Below are 19,722 nucleotides of genomic sequence, written 5' to 3' on the forward strand. Positions count from 1 at the left end.
TCCTCTATTATCACTGAAAAACCGTTCTGGGGGCAACTCCTCCCAGTGGTGCTGGTGTCAAGCTGACTAGAGGTACAAAGGAAGGGGCAAGCCTAGGTGTTACCTCATGTGCCTGTGACAGGGTAACCCCTTTGAAGTTATTTCCTGGGCAATGTCCAGATGGCCACCCTGTCAAAGAAACAGAACACTTCCCACACCCACGGTCTTTGTCTTAGCTTTAAGAACCTATTCACAGCTCTTCAAGGAACTATTCAGCTTCAGGTTGACAGTTGGAAGCTCATGCAAATAGGCTTCTAGAGGCTTTGAGGGGGCAAAAAGTAACTTTTTAAAAGTGCATTTTGTAAAATATTTAGTGCAAATCTCACTTTACCAGTGATTTGGGCTTGTAACATTTAAATATTTCCAACATTTATGAATAAACTTTGTGGCAGTTTCCTGAGCTGTGATAACATTATTTAATTTTAATTTTACATCCCAATGCTTTCAAATTGAGCAGCTAACCCTGCTACAGTGAAAATACATTCTGTGGCCTTGTCACTGTAAGGACTTGATTTACTTTATACTTTTACATGTCTAACTTTTAAATACCATGCACCCTGCCTTGTTGGCCACTAAGGCCTACTTAGGGGTGACCTACTATCATTTAAAAGGAGGTGTTGAGCCTTACAAGAGGAGATATTTTGATATTTCAAAAGTTTAGTTTTAAAACTGGACAGACAGTGTACAGTAGTAGGTCTGCAATCATTTTTCACACTGTCAATCCAGTGGTGTGACAAGGTATGCTGCAGTCCACTGGTGACATTTAACTAACAGTCCCAGGGTACACTCTGTACCATATACCAGCTACCTTTATGTAAGTTAAATATGCCAGTTAGAACTATAGCAAATGTTGACATGTTGTTTGGGTCACAGCACATGTACTGGTACTTGGCTAGCAGTGCATAGAGTCAAAAAACCAACAGGAGAAGTCCAAAAAAGGGCAATTTTCTTCCTACTGTAATCATCATAACAGCAGGCCTTTAGAGCTGTTTTTAATGGCACACTTCTTAACAATTTGTCTCAGAGCAAGCATGTATTTCTGCTTCATGTTAGTTGTGCATGTAAAGTCTGTTGCAAACATAAAATTGCCTACATTCCCAAGGAACTGGACCACCTTTTTTAGGAATATGTTGGTATGATCATGAATTATTATGCAGCAGACAACATAGCCTGGTTTGTGCGCTTGTTGGTATTCCAACTTTTCTGGGAGTTTGGGCAAGAAGGACATTGGGAAACCATGCATATCCTCGTTCTCCCCATGTTTCAGTACACCATATAGGTGGACTTTCCTTCCAAGCTCTATCCTCCAATTCTATCACTTTATGTGTCAAGGATTCAATATCTGCATCCCAGGCTTGTATTCCAAAGAGTTCCACTTCCAGGTTATGTACCTGATCTTCCAAGGTGCAGAGTGTTGTGTGGAAGGACATTACTTTTGTCCGAGAGTGCATGTCTGTTGATATGTCTACCACTGTGGCTTAGGTTCAGAAACAGCAGAGCCAATCATTAATTGTTTTCTATAATTGCTTCTCAAGTGACTTTTGACATCTTGGGTTTCCTGGACTTAGTCCTAGTATTTGAGCCAGAGAATACCTCTTTGAAAAATATCTGCCTTGGCGTTACCTGAAGAGATCGGTCTCTTCAGGTGCAGTCAGTGACATTTTTGTGCTTGGGTCTCAATTCTTCTGTCAAATTTCTATTTTTCATGCTTAGTGTTTTCAGAACATAGTTATTGGAGGTTTCATGTATCTGACTAAAATTGAGTGATTATCCTCATTTACCTTGTTTCTCATTCCCACTCCTTGTGAACTGTTATTATTTACTATATTAATACAGTACGGTTACCATCAGTGCTGTAAGTATAAGATCAATTTAAGTGCTCAAGTGTTTCCTGCACCTCCCTCAATCCGTTTGTCAGGTAACTTTTTATGGGGATTATAGATCCATCTTTTTTACGGCAGCTCTCATTTAAATAATATTACAGCAGTGTAGTAGTGAGATTGCTCTCACTTTACATCTTTTGGCAGTCTGGTATTATTTATAGCAGTATAGCAGTATAGTACTCTCAAGTTTGGAAGTAGGTTATACCGCTGCACACAATCAATCAATCAATCAATCAGGGATTGGTAAAGGCCCTGGGTCTCAAGGCGCTGGGGTGTAGGGCATGCAGCTTCAAGTCAGCCGAAGAGCGAGGTCTTGAAGTTCATACTGAAAGTGTGCAGGGTGGGGGAACGTCTGATGTTGAGCGGGAGGTTGTTCCAGGTATTTACCACGATGTAGGAGTAGGCTCTTTCACCCATTCTTGCTCTGCGGATGCAAGGGGTTTTGGTGAGGGCAAGGTCAGCGGACCTGATTTTCCTCTTGGGTGGGTGGAATGTGACTCTTTCATTGAGGTTTTGGGGTCCAGTGTTGTGAAGGAATTTATAGGCATGGGTGAGTAGCTTGAAAGTGACTCTCTTCTTGACAGGAAGCCAGCGGAGGTCTTGTAGGTGCTGGGTGAAGTGCTTGTGTCGTGGGATGCCCAGGATGAGCCTGGCAGCAATGTTCTTTATGGCCTGGAGTTCCCAGAGCAGGGATTTATTGAATCCATTGTAGAGGGCGTTTCCGTAGTTCAGTTCGCTTGTTATGAGTGCATGGGTAATGTTTTTTCTGGATTCGTGGGGGACCCACTTGAAAGTCTTGCGAAGGATGCAGAGGGTGTGGAAGCACGAGGAGGAGACAGCGTTGATCTATCGGGTCATGGTGAGGGAGGAGTCGAGTACGATGCCGAGGTTTTGTGTGTGGTCCGTGGAAGAAGGGGGGCTGCAGAGGGCGGGAGGCCACCTGTTGTACCATGCTGAGGGGGTAGGTCATAGGATGAGGACTTCTGTCTTCTCTGAGTTGAGCTTCAGCAGCTACTGCTCATCCATGATGTGACATCTCTCATTCCTTACTGGAAGCTGAGTTTGTTGGTGTCGGGTTGCCTCTTGAGGGAGAGGATGAGCTGGGTGTCATCGGCGTAGGATATAATGCTGAGTCCATGCTGTTTGATGATGGTGGTGAGGGGAGCCATGTAGATATTGAAGCTCATGGGGCTGAGCGATGATTCTTGGGATACTCCGCAGTTGATTTCTTGTGGTTATGGAGAAGAAGGGCAGGAGTCTGATTCTTTGGGTAGCCGGTGAGGAAGTAGCGCATCCAGTCGAGGGTGGCAGTGAGAGTGAGGGTGTGGTGGGAGACGGTGTAAAAGGCTGCTGAGAGGTCCATTAGGATGAGGGCCGCCGTGTGGCCCTAGTCGAGGATAGTGTGGATGTCTCAGTGCATTGGTTGCTGTGGAATCCGGTTTGGGAGGAGTCAAGGATGGAGTTGTCTTCAATGAAGTTTGTGAGCTGGCCGCTGACGATCTTCTTGGTGGCATTCGCTGTGAAAGGGAGAAGAGAGATGGGTCTGTAGTTTTTGAGGTCTGTTGGGTCTGCAAAGGGATTCTTGAGGAGAGGCTTGATTTCTGTGCATTTCCAGTTGTCGGGGAAGGTGTCAGATTTGGAGGTGGCATTGAAGGTGGGTCGTAGCTCGGGTGCTATGGCAGTGGCTCTGTGAAAGATGTGCGGTGGGTAGGGGTCCATGGGGCTCCTGAGTGAATGCTCTTCATGGTCGTGGTGGTGTCTTCGGTGGTGACCGTGGTCCAGGCGGAAATTGTAGGCTGGCAGGCAATGCTGGAGGTGGGCGTGGTTTCGGCATTGGGTGTCTGTTCATTAAAATTGTCATAGAGGGACTTTATCTTGAGATGGAAGTAAGATCCAAGTTTGTTGCAGAGTTCCTGGGAGGGGGTGATATCCGAGGCTTCGCTCTGGGGTTTGGTGAATTCTTGGATCATGCTGAAGAGATCCTTCGAGTTACTGGTGTTGGCAAGGATTTTGTCTTGTAAGAAGGTCTTTTTGGTAGATCTAATGGGTTGGTGGTGTTCTGTCATGGCATTCCTGTTGGTGGTCCGAGCTTCTGTGGTTTTGGTGTTTCTCCATAACTTCTAGAGACGTCTGCAGGTGTGTCTGGATTCTCGGAGGTCGGTGGCAAACCATGTGTCTTTCATGGGGCTCTGTCTGTCAGAGTTACGGGGGGGTGAGCTTGTCTGCGCAGTTACTGATCCATTTGTGGAGTTCGTTGGCTGCAGAGTTGGCATTGTTGGTGGTGGGAGGGGAATTGTGGTCGAGGGCAGAGCTGAGATGCTCTTTGGTGACTTTGCTCCAATTCCTCCGCGGGGGCGTGGTGTAGGTTTGTGATTAGTGTTTTTTATCGAAGGGGAAGTGTACTCAGTGGTGGTCCATCCAGAGGGGTTGCGTGGTGTGGCGGAAGGGGATGTTGTTTCCTCCTGCGAAGATTGGGTCAGGGTGTGTCCTGCCTTGTGGGTGGGGTGTTGTGTGCAGATTTAGATTCTGTATATAGGTTTCCCGATTTATGCCCTTACATAGGTACAATTCACATTGCCCTTATTTGGACATAGAAATGTGGACCTTATTTAGACGTTGTCCGTACAAACGAAATCCAGGCATGGCCACCTACATCCGTCCATCCACGTCACAATGAATTCTTGGAAGACCAGACTCTTAAGCCTTTAGGAATTTCCCTCAGTTTGAATATGGATTTCTCCAAGAACTCATTAAGTATGCATGAACATCTATTCCTTAGGGGTTCATTCATGACGTTCCTCTGCCCAACTTTTACGTCAATACTGGCATTCCTAGACACCTTCAAGGTATAAATATACCAGCACTTGCCCTGGCAAATTGCGGTTCCCGGAGGATTCGATCCAACCCAGACTACGCGGTTCACCACGGCAAGTTCGGAAGGAGATCGAGTTCCAGCCTGATGCACTGACCTGACACTGCCATCCTCCTCGCAGAGAATCCAGCTCCAGTGCTCTCTGACTTCCCTTGCGGGGGTTAGACTATCGAGTCCAGAAAAGAGATTCCAACCTCTCTCATTCTCAGGCATGGAGCTGACTAGAACTTAGAGAAACTTTTGGCAACTCTTGGCTAAACTAAAATATAGCTAGCTATACTTTAGAAACAGCACCTACTTCAAACCTCGTACTGCACTTGGCTTAGGTACATTGGGGTAGAACAATTTAGAAACATCAGATGAGTATCACATTTTAGCATTATGGTATTTATGTATGTATTTTGATTAATATATGTCATAGCTACAAACCATGCTATTGTAGTATTATTTTATCTCACTGCTAACCTCGTACATATTGTACTTCACAGTCTGTCTTACGATTGTAGCAATTCATATCTCTTGCATGAGAAATAAGACTGTTCAATAAACCCTTTTATTGAAACGCCCGTCTCTCTATTTCTGTGCAACTCTGTAGAAACGAAGCATGCACGATTGACTGAGTGAAACTGTTATCTATTGTTTCCACGATTCTGAGACTGTTCCGATTCTAAAGGGAAACAACGTTGTCATGTTTATGCGGTTGTCAGAGACTAATCCCTTCTTGTATATTCGAGAAGTGTCTAGTGACCTCTGAGTTAGCTGGCACACACAAGTAATTAAGTTTAATATACTCGATAGAGACATACTGACCTTAGTCCTATGCCAAATCTATAGTGTATGTTATTCCAATGTGCAGATCCTATCAGGCATATAGGAACTACACTACAGGGGGTGGTGACGGACAGTTTCAGTCCTATGTTGGCAAGGTTGCCCAGGAGTGTGTTTGGGGAAATTTGGAAGTAGGTTATACCACTGCACAACCATCTTAAATATGGTACTGTTTCTAGCCCTATTGTATCATCCAGTCACTATTTATTTAAGGCTTGTGGGTTTTTCTCTTGCGTTTGTTGTAATTCTGCAGTATTAATTACAGTGTCACTTTTTGATGCCCACTCAGTCCCAGCTTGCTTGTCCTCCTCTGCAGCAAACGTTGTTCCACATGTCTGCTGTGTCCCAGCAATTCAATATCAAATATAGTCTTAGTTTTGTCTAACCAACATCTTACTTTTAGTGCCTCTGATGATAAGCGGGCCCGCTTGTGGTATTACTGTGTCACAGCATTTGCCTGGATTAGAGTTGTGGGAGGATCACTTTGCTTCATGCATTGCAGAGCAACTGCAGAGTGCTGTTTCCTCTGCAATTTCCACTGGTGGCCATTATGATCAGCATCAGATTCCTGCATAAAACTGGGAACAGTACATCTTCAAATTCCAGACGAGATCCCCTCCAGAATGGAGCACAAGTCATCCAGTGATCTTTCAGCCTTATTAGGACTCATCAGTGAGAAATAGCTTGGATCCTGTGGTACAAGGAGCAAGGAACCCATGTCTGAGAGGTTCCAGGCCTTTATCTGCATGAGATGCCAACAGAATGGTTTTAGATCAACTTCTGGCACAGCTGCAATGACACAGTAATTATCATCCTTCTAGTTTTCCGCTATCGGGGGAGAGGGATCCCTCCATTTCAAGCAAATTTCCCTCCTAGCAATAAGAATCAAATAAAAGACCAACCTTCTGTGGGGCCGTCTCAACAGCAAAGTTAGTGCTCTGTCATCTCCTAGGAGGATAAGTGTTGCATTCAATTTGATCTCCTGATCAAAAATACCTTTTAGTGCTAGTTCTATACCGTCTCAAAAGTCTCTCAGGTGGTGGTATTTGCAGAAAATGTGGACATCATTGGCTCCTATGCAACAGCACTTCACACACTTGGGGGGAGGTTGAGGGGCAAACTTGGCTATTTTGTGCAGAGTCCAATAGAGGCGATTAATAGTGAAAAAGTGGTTCCGCTTCAAATTAGCAGGTTTAACAGTTGAGTAAAATGTCCTCAATGAACTATCCCAAACTAACTCAATGACCTCCTCTGAGAGGGTTCCTCTACACACACCATAAGGGGGTGGCAACTTCTTCTCCTCTGCCACCAAGAATCCCTCATACCACCTTGCTACCTCCTTATTCTTAGGCCTGATGTCCTAGAGAGACAGCTCCCATTCATAATCACCCCCAATGTTCTTTTTTGATGCCACAAACCAGGAGTATAATTGTATAAACTTAAATCTGGACAACTCATTACTGGTTTTAGCATTTAATACTTCCGGGGGGTGCACTCCTTCCGATTATACCAAGTCTGGCCAAGTTGTAACACCCACCCTTCTGAGTGGAAGACTTAGAGCATCCTTTAAACATTCTGGGGGAGTCCCAAACTGAAGCAAAATCCAAATAGTATCAATGCCCCACCTCCTCCTGACTCTATAACAAATATCCAAGGCAGATCTCAATACCTTTAATCGAACCTTCTTAAAATAACCTTGGAGCACCAAATTTATATAGGAAGCCCTCCACACTCCAATGCCTTACCATCTCCCCCAAAAGTTTCGCCCAAGTGGAGTCATCCGTTTTATGGTCTGACTTTCTAATTTGGTGTCGCTCCTTGGTCGTTGGCTATCCGTCCCTATGATTACACCTATTCACTGGTAAAGGTGAGGGTCCAGGTGGAAATGGACCAGGGCAAGTGCAGTGACCACTGGTCAGATATTTAGATGAGGCGGTCTTCTTTGCTTTGCAGACGCTCTTTGGTGATATAAGGGAAAAAAAAGCCTTAGGCCATACCACCCTGAAAGCACCTGATCTCGTCTGATCTCAGAAGTTAAGCAGGGTCGGGCCTGGTTAGTCCCTTGATTGGAGACCACCTGGGAATACCAGGTGCTGTAGGCTTAAAAATATATATATATAACCTGACTTGACCAATGACAGCAGGCGTACATACTTTTAAAAAAACGTGGCACTACTAAGACATTTAGAATTCCAAAGCAAGGTTTTTAGGTACCTTAAGTCTTCCACAACATAACATAATGATATGTGTGGCAACTACCAGAAAGAATGTTATCCATGAAATGAACTTTACCTCATGTCCAGAATGTTCTTGAGTGTTATGGATCAACCTGTCAAAGTAGTCTGATAGATTTATTATATGCAGGAACATTTGCTTTTCAAGATCAATGACCTATCAAGGTCAGCTCCATTCCATGAACCAGGCTAAATGCTGTTGAAAGGGTACAATCCAGTAAGTAGGTCAAATCTGTTTCAATGGTTTTAAAGATATTCTTAAATTATTCTTTCAAATGTCTTTGCCACTGTGGCATGTTTCCCTCCTCAGTGATTAAGTTACATTTCTATAGATCACATTTCTTCTGGCAAAGACTGACCTTTTTATGATGGGGGGCTAACATCAACCTAAATTACAACATGTTGTCAAACCCCTTAACTCCCAACTTCCCATACCCAACTGCAAAGTTTATGTAGATTTACACAATTGGGTTCTGTGAGACATTTTAAAACCTGAGAGAGTTTCTTTGTTTTGTATTCTACTTACATTCATTACCAGAGAACTGTGATTTGGCTTTTGTAAGTGCTCTATAAATTAACAATTCCTCCACCATACATAAGTGCTTATCAGCAAGACTTCCTGGTAAACCCTACTCACATTTCTTTGGTGTAGTCTACCTGCTCAACTTCTCAAAGTTCTTGAAGATTGAATTGAAATAGGGGATCCTCTAGTCTTTATTGAATCCCTCTTTCAGCTAGGTAATTTGTGGTGTTAGACCATGCAAAGTGCTGTTTTTCAGAGCTCTATAACATATTTCAATTTTCTATTATACTGGGTCCAAAACCTTAAGGTACTCTACCAACACCTATTCCTTTTCTATCTGGAAATAGTGGGTGCCGATTTGATCTTCACTTTTCAATCATCCTAATTCACAGTTGAGGATCAGGTGATCTGTTCAGGAGAGGGTGGACTTCTTAAAGTCCATGAGGTGGACTTGAGTTGATATCCTTTGTTATTTGTATGGCTTTGCCCATGCTGTAAAACAATGCCACCCTCTAGCTTTGATGTTATATGTCAGTCACCCCACACATCAAGATCCACAATTCTACATGGGGTTAATTTCATGCCAGACTAGTGCGACGGCATTCATGTATTTAACTTCCAGAAGAAAGTATAGGTCAATTGAAGGTGCCACAGGCATCTCTTAATTTGTGAAAAGGATGTATTTCTGTTAGACCTGTGGTTTCTGGTTCTATGCAACCTGTGCAAGCAGGAACCACCACTCTAGTCAGGGTAAGATACATACATAATAAAAGATAATATATGCTCACCCTCTGCACAGAACAGCCAGGCATATCTAAATAGGCAATGTGGAAAGTATATGTGCAGCACACACACAGATGAGTTCAATAAAAACATCTCAAAAAGATTTCCACACAAGGTTAGAAAATTAGATTATATTTTTATGAGTAAAACCAAAGCAAAACTAAAAAAATCCAAAACGTAGAAAAAGAGCTATACATTTTTAAAGAATAGATACAAATATAGTGCTTAGAAACAAATAGTGCTTAGGGGTTACTTGAGCTCAGGCTTGACCGGAGTAAATCTAAAGTTCAGGCCGACTGAGATGGAGGGCATGGAGGCAACAGGACTCATGCAGATCCCGATGAAAAAGTACCTTGGCTGGAGGAAGGGCCAACGTCGGCAACTTGATGTGCCAGTTCGGATCCGTGCAGGCGATAAAGGCTTTGTAGACAAACCCCTTTATGATGAAGGCAATGCATTGTCGTTGAGTCACACAGTCTTTCGTTGTCGAGCCATGCAGTCCGTTGCAGTGATCTCATCGATCAGCTCCTGCATCGGGGTCGAAGGACAAAGCGTTGTTCTGATCAGCACAAAGTCATCACTGCACCAATTTTGATGGTTCTGCACTACAGAAGCACAATTGCAAGGGCCCAGGATTAGATAGGGTAGAAGGAAGTCTTTGATGGCCCTGAGACTTCAGAAAAGGGGGCAAGCCATCAAGCTCTTGGAGTCACTCTGGGCTCAACTGGCCCTCAGCAGGGAAGAGATCAGGAGGCATCAGGGCCTCACAGTAAAGCAGAAAAGCAGTTTTTCCAGAGCAGCAGTCAAGCAGAGTGGCAATCCTTGTAGCACAGTAGGCTTTACTCCTGGCAGAGTTCTACACAGGTCTAGTAGTGTACTGTCTTGGTAGGGTCACAGCCTCAGTACGTATACCCAGTTGTGCTTTTGAAGTGGGGGTGACTTCAAAGAAGGATCTTTGAAGTGCACACAGGTCCTTTTTTCCCATCCATGGCTTTAGACTATCAGTAGGTGCTAATCAGTCCTTTGTGTGGGAAGCAGGACACTGCGTATTCATGTAAGTGAGCAACTCCCCTTCCTGCACAGGAAGAGCTATCAGAATGCTGATGAATGCAGATTAGTTCTCTGTCACACCCACCATTCCTATGTTTGTGGCTGTCTAGAGGGAATGCACAAAGTTTAGCTGTCACCCACCCCAGACAGGTATTGGAGAAAGGCTTCAGGCACACAGAGCAGCAAAATGCCGACTTTCTAAAAGTATTTTTAAAATAATAATGTTAGACCCAACTTTACTATTAAAGAGGGTTTATTATTTCCATTCCTAAGATATAAAACATGTTGCAGCTACTCCTTTTTGATCAGGAATTATAGCTTTAAAGTAATTCCCAATGTTAACCTATGAGAGGAGTAGGACTCACTTTAGTAAAAACACATTTAAGAGTTTGTCACAGTAGTACATACAAAACCTAACAGTACATGTCCTACCTTTTACTTATACAGAACCCTGTCCTATGGGCTACCTAGGGTCTACAATAGGGGGTGCCTTATGTATAATAAAGGGGAGTTTTAGGCTTGGCAAATAGTTTTAAATGTCACATCAAAGTCAACTGCATACACAGGCCCTGCAATGGCAGGTCTGATGCAGGTTTAAAGGCTACCTGTGTGGGTGGCATAATCAGTGCTGCAAGGCGACTAGCATCACTTATGTTACAGACCCTGTGTATATGGTATACACTCAGCAAGGGACTTACAAGTAATCTAAATATGCCAATTGAGTATGCATCAATGTTACCATATTTAGGGGAGAAGCACATGGTGCTTAACACTGGTCAGCAGTGGTAAAGTGCTCAGAGCCCTAAGGCCGAAAAAAGATACAGCAAATATAGGAGGTAAGCATGCAAAAATGTTTAGGGGAAGAGCACCCTAAGGATGACAGGTCTAATATACTTCATGACTTAAAATATTCTATCATCAATCAAATTAATCAATCGTTTTACACTAATTAAGAGCTTATATCATGTACTGCATTATCAGTATAATGGGGACAAATCTTATTGAATGTTTCAAATCTTGTTTTGCCAAGGATGTTCGATGTATGCAATTGACCAATGTCACGTTTTCATAGATGCCAGGTTGCCAAATACTGTCATTCATCTTCCGCCTCACATTACTTGTTAGCCAATGACACATAATGGCATTTGGCACATGAGGTGACTGCTAATGTGCTAGACAGAGAATTACAGTTAGAAACATTCAGTTATCTTTTTTTACATCATGGAGCACAACTGCAAGTACTGGAATTAAGACACTTGAGGGAACAGGCCCACTAAGTGTGTTGCAGGAATTGCACTAAGATTGTCCCTCTTTTTGTTCAACACAGATGAGGGCCATTTGCACCCTATCCCAACTGTTTAGTGATAGTGCTCTTCATCCAACTCAAAATATTGCCTGACTTAAAAAAAATATTTCCCCTTCGGAGTTAGTAGTAGAAACTCTTCACCAAAGGAGAAATATTATTGCCAATGATATTTAGGACACGATGCTTAAGTCAAAAAGTATTTTTGTAGGTGACATTCTAACTTATAACCTTAAGTTGGGTAGCTCCACAGGCACAGAGTGGTGATGCTAACTGTAAAGCAGGGCAACAGGTGCACCAACAAAAGAGGTTTTACTTTTAAAGTTGATGTTTGTTAGAAATTTGGATGTAGCTTGACTGGGGTATGATCCCTTGTTAAGTAGCAACCACAATCCTGGTCAGGGTAAGAAGCAGGCAACCCTAAATTAACCTGTGCTCATCTTATAGCAGCTTCGCACAAGGTGGTTAGGCTTAACATAGAGCCAATGTATAAAGTATTTGTGCAACACTTCAAGCAGTAATATACAAAAAGATTCCATAGCAGGTTAGACAAATAGAACTTAATTAAAAATCCAAAATGAAAAAAGTCCAATGAGTAGAACTTGAGATATTGAATTTCACCAAATTAAGTGCAAAATAGTGCTTAGAAGCCATTAGTGCTTACTTAGGACATCTGGTCATGCCGAAACTGGACAAAGTCAAAAGTTCAGGCCTATCATGATGGAGCGCAGGCAGGATACAGGGACCCAGTAATTCTGCTAAACAAAAGTACCTTGATCCTGGTTGCATCAACGTTGAGAATGTGAGGCGAAGCCGAGCCGATGCATTTGTATGGATCCATGCAGTTGTGTGATGCACCGGTCCCCATCCGCCCAGTAGCAAAAATTGCTTTGGCTCAGATGAGCTGCTAAGCAAAGGTGGATGTCTATGGGGATGCAAAGATGTTGTGCCGGGAAGAGCGTTGTTTAGTGGAGATTCCGAAGGCAATTCGTTGGGTCCGATCCATGTAGCAGAGGCGATGTGCAGGTTCTCATCCACGCAACAGAGGCAATGTGCCTGTTCTGATCCACGCAACAGTGGCGATACACTGGGTTTACAGAAGATGCATGTGTTCTGCTGGATCAAACACCTTAGGCCCTCTTCCAAGGATCCAGGACTGGGATGGCACCACTTGGCATGGCAAACTCACAAATGGGAGAGCCCGGGTGCAAAAGCCGGGTGGTCTTGTATGTCCCTAAGCAAAAGCCAAAGGAAATGATGGACGGAGTGTTGAACATTGCAAGCACTCACCCCCAGTCAACTGATCTGGGTTTAATCCATCACCGTTCTTTAGCCCACTCTGCCACCCCAGTTCAGGCATGGCCATATGCAAATCAGTCTGACCCTGTGCCTCATGGGAACAGTCCAGCCCGAACTGCCAAGCCATGTCTTCCTTGGACCGGAAACAAGCTTCCTAGGACCGGTTTCAGGCATTTCAGCCGTCTTCAGCCAGGCTTGCTTGAATCCAGTGGCAAAGTGAGCAAGGGACTCATGTCTGAGCATACCCTGACAACTTATGGCGAACAAAGCAAAAACCAAAGGAAATGATGGATGGAGTGTTGAACATTGCAAGCACTCACCCCCAGTCAACTGATCTGGGTTTAATCCATCACCGTTCTTTAGCCCACTCTGCCACCCCAGTTCAGACATGGCCATATGCAAATCAGTCTGACCCTGTGCCTCATGGGAACAGTCCAGCCCAAACTGCCAAGCCATGTCTTCCCTGGACCGGAAACAAGCTTCCTAGGACCGGTTTCTGGCATTTCAGCCGTCTTCAGCCAGGCTTGCTTGAATCCAGTGGCAAAGTGAGCAAGGGACTCACGTCTGAGCATACCCTGCCAACTTATGGCGAACAAAGCAAAAACCAAAGGAAATGATGGACGGAGAGTTGAACATTGCAAGCACTCACCCCCAGTCAACTGATCTGGGTTTAATCCATCACCGTTCTTTAGCCCACTCTGCCACCCCAGTTCAGACATGGCCATATGCAAATCAGTCTGACCCTGTGCCTAATGGGAACAGTCCAGCCCGAACTGCCAAGCCATGTCTTCCCTGGACCGGAAACAAGCTTCCTAGGACCGGTTTCTGGCATTTCAGCCGTCTTCAGCCAGGCTTGCTTGAATCCAGTGGCAAAGTGAGCAAGGGACTCACGTCTGAGCATACCCTGCCAACTTATGGCGAACAAAGCAAAAACCAAAGGAAATGATGGACGGAGTGTTGAACATTGCAAGCACTCACCCCCAGTCAACTGATCTGGGTTTAATCCATCACCGTTCTTTAGCCCACTCTGCCACCCCAGTTCAGACATGGCCATATGCAAATCAGTCTGACCCTGTGCCTCATGGGAACAGTCCAGCCCAAACTGCCAAGCCATGTCTTCCCTGGACCGGAAACAAGCTTCCTAGGACCGGTTTCTGGCATTTCAGCCGTCTTCAGCCAGGCTTGCTTGAATCCAGTGGCAAAGTGAGCAAGGGACTCACGTCTGAGCATACCCTGCCAACTTATGGCGAACAAAGCAAAAACCAAAGGAAATGATGGACGGAGTGTTGAACATTGCAAGCACTCACCCCCAGTCAACTGATCTGGGTTTAATCCATCACCGTTCTTTAGCCCACTCTGCCACCCCAGTTCAGACATGGCCATATGCAAATCAGTCTGACCCTGTGCCTCATGGGAACAGTCCAGCCCGAACTGCCAAGCCATGTCTTCCTTGGACCGGAAACAAGCTTCCTAGGACCGGTTTCTGGCATTTCAGCCGTCTTCAGCCAGGCTTGCTTGAATCCAGTGGCAAAGTGAGCAAGGGACTCATGTCTGAGCATACCCTGCCAACTTATGGCGAACAAAGCAAAAACCAAAGGAAATGATGGACGGAGTGTTGAACATTGCAAGCACTTACCCCCAGTCAACTGATCTGGGTTTAATCCATCACCGTTCTTTAGCCCACTCTGCCACCCCAGTTCAGACATGGCCATATGCAAATCAGTCTGACCCTGTGCCTCATGGGAACAGTCCAGCCCGAACTGCCAAGCCATGTCTTCCCTGGACCGGAAACAAGCTTCCTAGGACCGGTTTCTGGCATTTCAGCGGTCTTCAGCCAGGCTTGCTTGAATCCAGTGGCAAAGTGAGCAAGGGACTCACGTCTGAGCATACCCTGCCAACTTATGGCGAACAAAGCGGTACAAAAGGGGGTGGTGATGGACGGAGCATCAGAACCAATCAAACACTCACACCCAGTCAACATATCTGGGTTTGATCCATCACCGTTCTTTAGCCCACTCTGCCACCCCAGTTCAGACATGGCCATATGCAAATCAGTCTGACCCTGTGCCTCATGGGAACAGTCCAGCCCGAACTGCCAAGCCATGCCTTCCCTGGACCGGAAACAAGCTTCCTAGGACCGGTTTCTGGCATTTCAGCCGTCTTCAGCCAGGCTTGCTTGAATCCAGTGGCAAAGTGAGCAAGGGACTCAACGTCTGAACTGGGGTGGCAGAGTGGGCTAAAGAACGGTGATGGATTAAACCCAGATCAGTTGACTGGGGGTGAGTGCTTGCAATGTTCAACACTCCGTCCATCATTTCCTTTGGTTTTTGCTTTGTTCGCCATCAGTTGGCAGGGTATGCTCAGACGTGAGTCCCTTGCTCACTTTGCCACTGGATTCAAGCAAGCCTGGCTGAAGACGGCTGAAATGCCAGAAACCGGTCCTAGGAAGCTTGTTTCCGGTCCAAGGAAGACATGGCTTGGCAGTTCGGGCTGGACTGTTCCCATGAGGCACAGGGTCAGACTGATTTGCATATGGCCATGTCTGAACTGGGGTGGCAGAGTGGGCTAAAGAACGGTGATGGATTAAACCCAGATCAGTTGACTGGGGGTGAGTGCTTGCAATGTTCAACACTCCGTCCATCATTTCCTTTGGTTTTTGCTTTGTTTGCCATAAGTTGGCAGGGTATGCTCAGACGTGAGTCCCTTGCTCACTTTGCCACTGGATTCAAGCAAGCCTGGCTGAAGACGGCTGAAATGCCAGAAACCGGTCCTAGGAAGCTTGTTTCCGGTCCAGGGAAGACATGGCTTGGCAGTTCGGGCTGGACTGTTCCCATGAGGCACAGGGTCAGACTGATTTGCATATGCCCATGTCTGAACTGGGGTGGCAGAGTGGGCTAAAGAACGGTGATGGATTAAACCCAGATCAGTTGACTGGGGGTGAGTGCTTGCAATGTTCAACACTCCGTCCATCATTTCCTTTGGTTTTTGCTTTGTATGTCCCTAAGACATCAGTTCAGGAGGCTAGCCAGCTAGCCCTTGGAGTCTCTCTGGTTTCAAGTGATGCAGGTCCAGTCTTCTTATCCAGGCAGGGGAACAGCGGGCAGCAGGGCAGCACAGCACTGAAAGGCAGGAGTCCAGCAAAGTATCAGTCCAGCAGAGTGGTAGTTCTTCAGCAGAACAGTAGTCCTTCTTCCTGGCAGAGTCTTCACAGTTCCAGAAGTGTTCAGAAGTGGTGGTGTCAGAGGTCCAGTACATATTCCCAGTTGTGCTCTTTTGAAGTGGGGGAGACTTCAAAGACTTGCCTAGAGTTCCACCCTTCCTGCCCCGTCTCCCGGCTCACTACAGGGGTGTACGCAGCCCTTTCTTGTGGGGACAGCACACATCCTATTTAGGTGTAGGTGAGGCTAGGTCCAGCTACTCCCTCCACTTCTGCAAGGATGGCCCAGAAAGTCACACCTAAGCAACCCTTGTGTGTGGCTGTCTTGTGGAAATACCTATAGCCCAACTGTCACCCACGTCAGACATGTGATCAGAGACAGTTAGCAAACAACAAATGGCAAAAGTAAGAACATTCAAGAAATGGTTCAAATGCAGTCAAATTACACAATTTCAACAAAATGATTCTAGAGATTTAACAATCAAAACAAACTTAGTGTGCAGTGCTATAACGAGCCCTAGCGGAACTCGTGAACAATTCAAAGAAGCTAGATCATCAAGGTGTACTAGACACAGCACCCACAGCTCGTGCCCTAGGGCTTCATAGTAAACATAATTCATCATAATATGCCATGTAATAGCATAACGATATGAAACGAAAAATATTAGAAAAATAATGCAATTATGCAAAGATGATTTAATCAGTTGCTTGTAGACTTTCAGTGTTTTCATAAATGTTACATCACACTTGTATGTGGTAAAAACATGACATTCTCAACTTCAGAGAATATTCATGGAAGACAACATGACCCAATTCTTTTTGGTTGAAAACTAGGGATGGGTGGAGCTCATGGAGTTGCACTCTGTGGAATTACACTGAGCTATAAAAAAACTTTGTGGTATTCCACAGAGTTCCGCGATTGGCGGAATTCCACCCACCCCATGGGTTTCATTCAACCTGCCTGTTTCTATCAGTCTGACTGATTACTGTCAGCAGCCAGTAAACCCCAATTCCTAATTGGAAGCTCTATTGATACCAAAGTGGAGCGTGGCGATTCTCCTTTTTATGTGTTCAAGGATTCGCCAGCTCCAAAGTGCCCTGGCTTGTCTCACCAGTGCCACGAGCTGCTCTCTCAGAGATGCACACTCCCCCTCCTGAACTACAGATCATGATGGGTTCCATAATGCACCAGCAGCAATTACAGTAATTAATGGCTGCATAATCAAGTTAGAACAACGTCATGTCTCTTGATGTCTCGTATAACAGTGTGAGGCTTTTTGTTACTCGACTGTGGCAACTACATATTTGTTGCAGGATTCTAATATGACAGCATCCCCAAAATGTGTTATATTGCAGTTCTGTTTACATTGTGCTTCACAGCCCTGTGGAGTACATTAGCAGATGGATAGCATGGTACACTGCATGGTCTGCTCGGATTGAAGGATGCCCCACTGTAGAATGGCCAGTGTGAGAAATGTTTTGCTGTTACTTGCGTGTGATCCATCAGTATGGTGCTCTCATTTATTTATTGGCAACCATGCTTCGCTCTTTGCCCTGATGTAGCACTGATGCCAACAGCTCCTCTAAGATCATTTCATTAGATGCCAATACCCCCCTGATTTCCTCTCATGGTATCGGTCCCAGAGCAGCGGGGGGTTGGAATTGGAGCTCAAAATCTCTCAAGTGAGTGTGTAACCGGTTATGTACAAGCACTGGTGAGATCACACAAACATCATGGGGTGATGTATGTCTTGCTGCAATACGGCTATGATCACCTCTCAGGGAGTCCAGCAGGTGTGGTGTTGGTCCGTTCAGGTCATCAACTGGTGATATCATCATCACACAAAGAACAATCACAAGGGGGGCTGGCCCTGGCTGCAGACGGGCAGGTGAGACACCAATCGTGCTCAGGTCACATCTCAGAGGGTCGATCACAGAAGAGTAAATTGTGGTTGCAGAAGTTCTGACCTCACAGACAATCACCATTGAGTGAGTCCCTTACCTGCGCTGGACTTGCTGCCTCCGGGGCAGGGCCAAACTGCTGCATGCATTGAGTCGTAGATGTTTCAGGCTGTGAAACCCGCTCCGCTCAGAACTCTGTCCAGTGCTTAGCTGGTGTAGCTAATGGATGCATGTCTTTCTTCTGTTTCTCCAAATCTGTCACTCTGCCACAGTGAGAGGGGAAGACGTTAGAGCCAAAATGGTAAACTGGAGTCTTACTAAGAGAGGCTTCGATACTACCCTCATAGGCTAAGTTCTGAAGCAAAAATTATGAAAATTAGAATGTTGCACCTATTCAATTCAAAGGGGGGTAAATGGTTGAGGTGAATTTAAACATTATTATCTTTCAATAAAAGAACAAGTTTAAATTTAGTCACATGAAGTTGTATATAATTTGTTTTCTTTTAATATGGCCGCCACAAACAGACTAGCTCCCTTTGGGCTCTCGCCTCACTTTCTCTTCACTTGCTTAGACTTTTCTATTCAGCCAGAAGGTCGCCTGCAGTATGTGAGGGTTATGACTGTGTTCACACCGAGGCTGCTGAGCTTAAGTGGGTACTTCCGCAAGGCACTTGAAAAGATTAAGAGCACAATTTAGTGGGTATCAGACTGGTATGTTTTCAAAAGCTTGTGGGTTGGGCAGGAGAGTCAGCTGCGAGTTGCTGAGTTTTTGTCAAACTCCGTACTCCAAGCGGACAAATTCGGTGAACTCTACCAGCGGAGCAGAGTTTACCGCCCACCCCTAGTGAAAGCACCCTTTATCAGGGGTAACTGTAGATTAAAAAGGAAGACGTTTTAAAACTATATGGAGAAGAATATGCTCAGGTTCTAAAATCAACCAACTTATTAGAGAAAAAACAAGAATGCAACCATCCAAGTCCTGAGCCTCATTAATGTTTACAAACCATACAGAAATATCTGCGTACTCCCAACACAGCGTGCTTAGCCTCATTCTGCTTTTCAAACCAATAGACTTTGTGTAAAGCAATGATTCCTCAATACTACATGCCTTCTCTTTGCACTTTGTAAAAAATACCATGCCTGCCTTAGCATCCTACAAGCTATACATTGTCAAGATTCAGCTATTTGAAGCAACATTGTTGTTTCTAGAAATCTCCTGTAGTACAAATTAAAATCCTACATGAGATCTGAGCGTTGATTTAGAAATCCTTTATGTCGTCAAGAACTATTGGAAATCAGATGCACTAGATTATGTAAAAGTATGAATTAAATGAAGCCATTTGTGGTGGCAAAACAAACAATGTGCCCACACAAATAGCTTGATGTGCTATCAGTACATCTTGACAAAAAGCTGCAGCTATAGGTTTGGTTTGCTCAAAGTCAGTACTTCCTCGATTTACAAAAGGCATAAGATACTTTTAGGCACCTTCACCAGCCACCTTTCTTGATTTCTTCCATTGATTTCTGAATCCCTCCACCATTGTCATTTCTGTAAAAATGTGTATGACATTTGATTCTCAACACTAGAACCACTAACACATGAACTCTCCTAATCAACAAAATACAAATTTGATTATTTTTCTTTTGTTTATGGGCTTCCATACTTAAAGGAATTCACTTGTATACCACTGTAACTCATTATAATACATGGGATTCTGTGATCCCTGTATAAAAAAAACAGTCTCTAATTTCTTTATACTAGGCAATTTGTAATACACCAAGTCACCTATTATAAAAAATGATGTACCCACTCAACTGTAATAACTTATTACAGTTGAGCTCTGATGTC

General features: G+C 44.7%; 1 protein-coding gene and 1 pseudogene across 1 annotated transcript in view; both read left to right on the forward strand.

Annotated features, from left to right (window-relative positions):
* Positions 1-19,722, forward strand: part of HTR2C (5-hydroxytryptamine receptor 2C) — a 3,718,710-nt gene that overhangs the window by 1,512,498 nt on the left and 2,186,490 nt on the right. The window lies entirely within an intron of this gene.
* On the forward strand, positions 7,606-7,724 carry LOC146829220 (5S ribosomal RNA; annotated as a pseudogene).

The sequence above is a fragment of the Triturus cristatus genome, chromosome 5_2 (assembly GCF_964204655.1).
Source record: "Triturus cristatus chromosome 5_2, aTriCri1.1, whole genome shotgun sequence".
NCBI lineage: Eukaryota > Metazoa > Chordata > Amphibia > Caudata > Salamandridae > Triturus > Triturus cristatus.